The sequence below is a fragment of the Colobus angolensis genome, unplaced genomic scaffold, assembly GCF_000951035.1.
Source record: "Colobus angolensis palliatus isolate OR3802 unplaced genomic scaffold, Cang.pa_1.0 Scaffold8, whole genome shotgun sequence".
NCBI classification, from domain to species: domain Eukaryota; kingdom Metazoa; phylum Chordata; class Mammalia; order Primates; family Cercopithecidae; genus Colobus; species Colobus angolensis.
In genome coordinates this window covers 1,098,305-1,104,873 of record NW_012121820.1, presented here as the reverse complement: position 1 = coordinate 1,104,873, position 6,569 = coordinate 1,098,305, and the positions used below count along the sequence as shown (strand labels likewise).

The following is a 6,569-nucleotide window of genomic DNA, read 5'->3' as shown; positions in this document are numbered from 1 at the left end:
TGATGTAAATAACGAGTTGATGGGTGCAGCACTTGTGCCAACATGGCACAAGTATACATACGTAACAAACCCGCACGTTATGCACATGTACCCTAGAACTTAAAGTATAATAAATAAATAAATAAATAAATAAATAAAGTTCTTGTTGTTTATCATCTAAGAGTGTCATCCTTCAGTGTGGGAAACCTTTAAGATACAGATCCACCTCCCTTTTTTCACAATGACAACTCAAAGTATTATTCTTGTTCTAAACTTACTTCATACATGGACCAATGATCCAAAAAAGAGATTTTGGGGGCCATCAGATTTGATGAAATTAGTCACAGCAGCAGATGCTTTTTATAAAGCACTTGCTTGCCAGACATTATACTGCCCATTTTGCATGCTGTATTATGTTTACCCCTCCAACCTGTGAGATATGTCTTCTTATTGGGCTGGGGAAACTGAGGCTCATGTAGGTAAAGTGACTTGTCAGGACACTCAGTTAAGAAGAGGCTCATGCAGTGAAGGAGATTTAAACACAGGTGTTTGTGATGAGAACTGCACTCCTACTTTGCCACAATCGATTCTTAATGATGATGATCATGTCAGGTACTGTTCTTCTACATGCTAGGTGCTATTGTAAGTGCAATGCTACGTTCCCAGAAGGCAAAAAATTAGAAATATTTGTACTATTCTAAGTGGTTGATATTGTATTAATATCCCTATGACAGGTTCTGCTACCACCATTTTACCATGGGGAAACCAAGGCACAGAGAGGTTAAGTAACTTGCCATAGGTCACATAGGTAGTAAATGGTGGAGGGAGGATTTGAATCCAGACAGTTTGGCTCTAAGGCCCACTCGTTTGCTATGCTGCACTCCCTTTGGTCATATCGGTCTATAGATATGGTGGATATATCCGACAGAAGAATTAAGATCTTGGATCATGAAGCCTAGATCCTGGTTCCCATTCTGCCAAATACTATATGCCAAGTAGTACAGATAGGACTTTACCAACATCACTCCAATAATTCCTTCTCACAACCATATGACATGGGTACTGTTATTATACCCATTTTTGCAGAAAAAGAAAATGGAATTTTGCAAGAGGTGAATTAACTTGTCTACAATCTCATCACCTCCCTTCTGTACCAACCAGGGTCATGGTTAGAAGACCAGAACCACACCATTTATTTTAGCAGAGTTTAAGGAGGGAGTTGATTAAACAGGCATGGGAGGCCTACCCTGAGGTAACATAGAGATATAACCACAGGAAGCAGCCACCACTCCCAAGGCCAAGGGAACAGAGGACAGAAGCTTGGAGAAGTGGGGCTCATAGAACCATAGCTCAGCCTTCAGAGGAGGGACCATCACTTGGCTGCTGTTGGCATCTTAGGTCCTTGAAGGAGGGCCTCCCAGAGCAGAGGCTCAGACCTTGGAGAACAGGGGACTGCCCAGAGACTGCTGGTACCTCTGAGGGGTATGGTGAGGCTGGTTCTGGGAGTGTGGGAAAATGGGAAACCAGAACCAAGTTCAATGCCAAGGTGAAGAGCCACCACTGGATGAGCTACAGGAGCAACCCTCCTCCTGCCTTGCATCCTCCCTCCAGTGCCCCCTGTTGGCAGAAACTAACACAGAGCCAGTCATCAAGGAGCACTGTGATTTGCACATTTTCTGATTTCTAGCCCAATATAACTGAACAGAGACTAGAAGGGGTTATTCAGGGCTGAGAGACAAGAGCTTCATAAATGGTAATCGTTCTTCTGCTGCCATTTCTTTATTGATAAAACAAAGACTGAATAGATGGTGTGCAGGGAGCGAATGATACTCCCGTTTACCCACTCTCCTGGGCTTCTATCACGGTAAAAAGATGTAGCTTATCAAGTTCTCCTCTCCTTCTCCTCTCTCTCCACTTGACAGTGAGCATCTTGAGGACTAATATGTTATTTCTCCCAGTACTTGTCTAGTGCAAAGGACAGTTCTTGGTGAGGGCTGCTTTTCTATGCTTGAACTATATAACTACCAGATTTGGACATGTACTTAAGTCACCAACTATTGAATGATCATAGAGGGTGTGCCCAGCCCTGGGCCAGGGACTGCGGAGAAGAAGGACATGCTTGAAGCATGGACTGGCTGTAAATGAACTGACAGTCTTCTTATATGAGTGACATGAACCCAACAAGCAAAGAGCAGGTTCTTGCTTATGTGACAAAATGTCTCAAATTTGGGTAGGTTCAGGTAGAGTTTGAGTTCAGGAAAGGGAGCACAATCACATGACTTGGAGTAATTGTTTCTTACCAACATCCAATATACTCACTTGGAGACACTATTTCTCCAAAAGCATGTGTGTTTAGAAAAGCTATTTCATTCTGCCATCTCTAGAGGCTTCCATGCGCATCCAATAATGTGCAACTTCTCACGTTTTAAAAAATTTAGGTGGAGATATCAAGAGAACATTCAGAAGTTACTTGTTCATGGCTGCAGAAAATCTGCAACAGAGAAATCACCTTAGGAGCAGCCCTGGGTGCATCTTGACAGGCCTCCACCAAATGAGTGAGCACAGCTGACCTTTTGCTAGAAGGTGTCGCTGAGCTCCTTATCTAGGCCCAGACCAGAATGTAACCTTGCAGATATGATCCCATGGGAGAGCTGCCCATCTCTCACAGTGGGAACATTGTTCCCTGGCCTCAAGGAAGGCTTCAGGGAGTCATTTAATGACGCAGCATTTGATCTTCAGGGTTTGCAGAGAAAGATAAAGTGGCCCAGAGGAAATGAAAACATTCCTCTGGAGTCACCTGCCTACGTCAGCAAGATGCAGGAACATTGGATTAAACAACTGAGAAATACTCTGATGCTTGCTGGATTCTTTGAGATGATCACACCATTGACATCACTTTTCCTGATCAGAATACTGACTCTTTATGCAGGAATGGGGCTGTGTTCTTTACACAGAGCCCTCAGGCACACTCCATAATCTTTAAAGATCGAAGTATGAGTTACATAAAGCAAACCTCAGGATCCTGAAATGCATAGCTTGACAGAGTTTTCACATGTTTACACTATGTGACCAGATAAGGTCATAGACTATTTCCAGTACCCTGGAAGACTTCTTTAGGCTCCCTTCTAGGAAGCTCTTTTCACTCTCCCACTCTGACCTTAGATTAGTTTTGTCTGATCTTGAATTTTATAGTATATGGATTTTAGAAGAGAATATTCATTTATATCTGGATCTTTTGCTGAATATTGTACAATTTCATTTTTACTAATGGAGAAACTGGATACAAGTTCAGAGAAGTGTTATGACTTGAACAAGGTTTTACACCTGGAGTCCTACAATATTTTCCCATTTCACGGCTCTTTTGCTATAATCCATATATCCAGCCATCCATACATCCATTCATCTAAACCTATCATAAGCAATGGCTTTGTGTCAGGGATGATTCTAGGTCTTGGACATATAGATATGAGTATGTCACCCCTACCCTCAGGGAACTCCCAGTATAGTGGGAGAGAAAGATCTCAGGTGCATAATCAAACAGGACTTGTGAGGGCATAGAACAAGAGGCTGTATATTTATGTGCATGCTGAGAGGAGGAATTTGTGACTGGAGGGCTCAGCGTGGAAGGGATGACATTAGAGCAGAATTGCATTCTTGGACATTTTCCTTGTTTTTTCTTGCCAACAGGGATGCAAATTCTAAGAAGACAGGATTGGGGTCATCTTCTGTGTACATCCTATAGCACCTTGCAGTCATGGAGCCAGCAGGAAATTATTGCTGAATTCATAGCCTACAACCTTTAAACATTGTGAAATGTCTTCTCTAAGGGCATGAGTAGTACACCTAGAATCTTCTAACTAGACAGAAAGCAGAGAGTGACAGGTTACCATCTTGAGTTATTTGATTAGATACTTAGAAAGGTTATAAAGATCTTTGGCAAGATGCCAGTTTCTGCAGAGTTCCTGGTGTGGAACCCTATAGCCAGAGAAACATAAGGCCCTGGATGAACCTCTGAAAATCGTGTCTGCCAACTTGCTTCTCTAGGTAGGTGAGAACTTTTTCAAGACTTTTTCATCCTTACAGGACATTAGAAAACACACTGTGGCAAACACCTCCTAAGGTGACCTGCAATTAATATAACCCCTTTATAACCCCTCTGTATAATCCACTCCCTTGATAATGGCAGATCCTGTGCATCTAACCAATAGAATATGGCAAAAGTAATGGGATGTCACTCCTATGACCATGTTATGTTATAGAAGACTCTGTCTTAGCAGACAGGAGAGAGTGTCTCTTGTTGGCTTTGAAAAAGCACACAGCCATGTGTGAGAGGGCCTGTGAAGAGAGCCACATGACAGGAAGCTGTGTGTGGCCTCTAAGACCTGAGTAGCCTCCAGCCAGTAGTCAGTAAGAAGCTGGATCCCTAAATCCTACAACTGCTGGGAAATAAATTCTGCCAACAACCTGAATGAGCTTGGATTCTTACCCAGTCAAGCCTCCAGATGAGAATGCAGCCCATTTGACACTTTGATTGAAGCCTTGTGACCCCTGAGCAGAGGACCCAACTAAATTGTGTCTACACTCCTTACCCACAGAAACTGGGATATCATTAATATGTGTTGTTTTAAGCTGCTAAATTTATAGTGATTTGTTACAAAGCAATAGGTAACTAATACATGCACTTATATGCAAACATTGATTGTGTCAAAACAACCCTTGTGTGACACATAGTTCTACAGAGACTGTAAGTCTTATATACACCATACATAGGTTGTAGAATAATAACCAATGAATTATTTTTATGATTTCAATTAGCATTTTACTTTTATACTATTGTGGGCTCTGACTTATCTAAGAAGTAAAGCAAGCGACTCGGCAGGAGAAGATGGCGACCATGTGGGATGAGGCTGAGCAAGATGGAATTGGGGAGGAGGTGCTCAAGATGTCCACGGGGGAGATCATCTCACGCACACAGATACTGGACAGTGAGATCAAGATCATGAAGAGTGAAGTGTTGAGAGTCACCCATGAGCTCCAAGCCATGAAGGACAAGACCAAAGAGAACAGTGAGAAAATCAGAGTGAACAAGACCCTGCCGTACCTTGTCTGCAACATCATCGAGCTCCTAGATGTTGATAGTAATGACCAAGAGGAGGATGGTGCCCATATTGACCTGGACTCCCAGAGGAAGGGCAAGTGTGCTGTGATCAAAACCTCTACACGACAGACGTACTTCCTTCCTGTGATTGGGTTGGTGATGCTGAAAAGCTAAAGCCAGGAGACCTGGTGGGTGTGAACAAAGACTCCTATCTGATCCTGGAGACGCTACCAACAGAGTATGACTTGCAGGTGAAGGCCATGGAGGTGGACGAGAGGCCCACGGAGCAATACAATGACGTTGGGGGTTTGGACAAGCAGATCCAAGAGCTGGTGGAGGCCACTGTCTTGCCAATGAACCACAAGGAGAAGTTTGAGAACTTGGGAATCCAACCTCCAAAAGGGGTGCTGATGTATGGGCCCCCAGGGACAGGGAAGACCCTCCTGGCCTGGGCCTGGGCCACACAGACTAAGGCCACCTTCCTAAAGCTGGCTGGCCCCCAGCTGTGCAGATGTTCATTGGAGATGGTGCCAAGCTAGTCTGGGATGCCTTTGCCCTGGCCAAGGAGAAAGCACCCTCTATCATCTTCATTGATGAGTTGGATGCCATCAGCACCAAGCGCTTTGACAGTGAGAAGGCTGGGGACCGGGAGGTGCAGAGGACAATGCTGAAGCTTCTGAACCAGCTGGATGGCTTCCAGCCCAACACCCAAGTTAAGGTAATTACAGCCACAAACAGGGTGGACATTCTGGACCCCGCCCTGCTCCGCTCGGGGCGCCTGGACAGCAGGATCGAGTTCCCAATGCCCAACGAGGAGGCCCGGGCCAGAATCATGCAGATCCACTCCCGAAACATGAACGTCAATCCTGACGTAAACTAGGAGGAGCTGGCCCGCTGCACAGATGATTTCAACGGGGCTCAGTGCAAGGCTGTGTGTGTGGAGGTGGGCATGATCTCACTGTGCAGGGGTGCCACGGAGCTCACCCACGAGGACTACATGGAAGGCATCCTGGAGGTGCAGGCCAAAAAGAAAGCCAACCTGCAGTACTAGGTCTAGGGTGCACCGGCTGGCCCCAGTCTCACGGCTGAAGTGCGCAATAAAAGATGGTTTAGGGTCAAAAAAAAAAAAAGAAGTAAAGCAGGGCATTGCATTGTTTAGGACATAAGTTTAATTGCCCTAAGACAGACCCTAAATCAGCCCCTTTTCTAACATTTGTATAGCTCAGGGCAAGAAGCCAAATGAATGAAATACCATGTCTAAATAATTAAAAGTTATAAATTACTGTTTAATGTATTCTATTCAACTATATTGACAGTATACCTTTAAAATGACATGTGGAAAGCTATGGTCTTGATGTCATTGAAAGTTGGCAAAATGTTAAAGGTAATAGAATTTATTATTATGTCTGTTGGGTATTCTGCTAATGGACAATGTTTGGATGAAACAATCAGATATACATATAATTCATAAATTATATATTCTATAGCAAAT

General features: G+C 43.9%; 1 pseudogene across 1 annotated transcript; it reads left to right on the top strand.

Annotated features, from left to right (window-relative positions):
• Positions 1-4,850: 4,850 nt before the first annotated feature.
• Positions 4,851-6,199, top strand: LOC105502349 (annotated as a pseudogene). The gene has a single exon (XR_001000323.1). The product of XR_001000323.1 is annotated as a 26S protease regulatory subunit 6A pseudogene (transcript).
• The last annotated feature ends 370 nt before the right edge of the window (positions 6,200-6,569 follow it).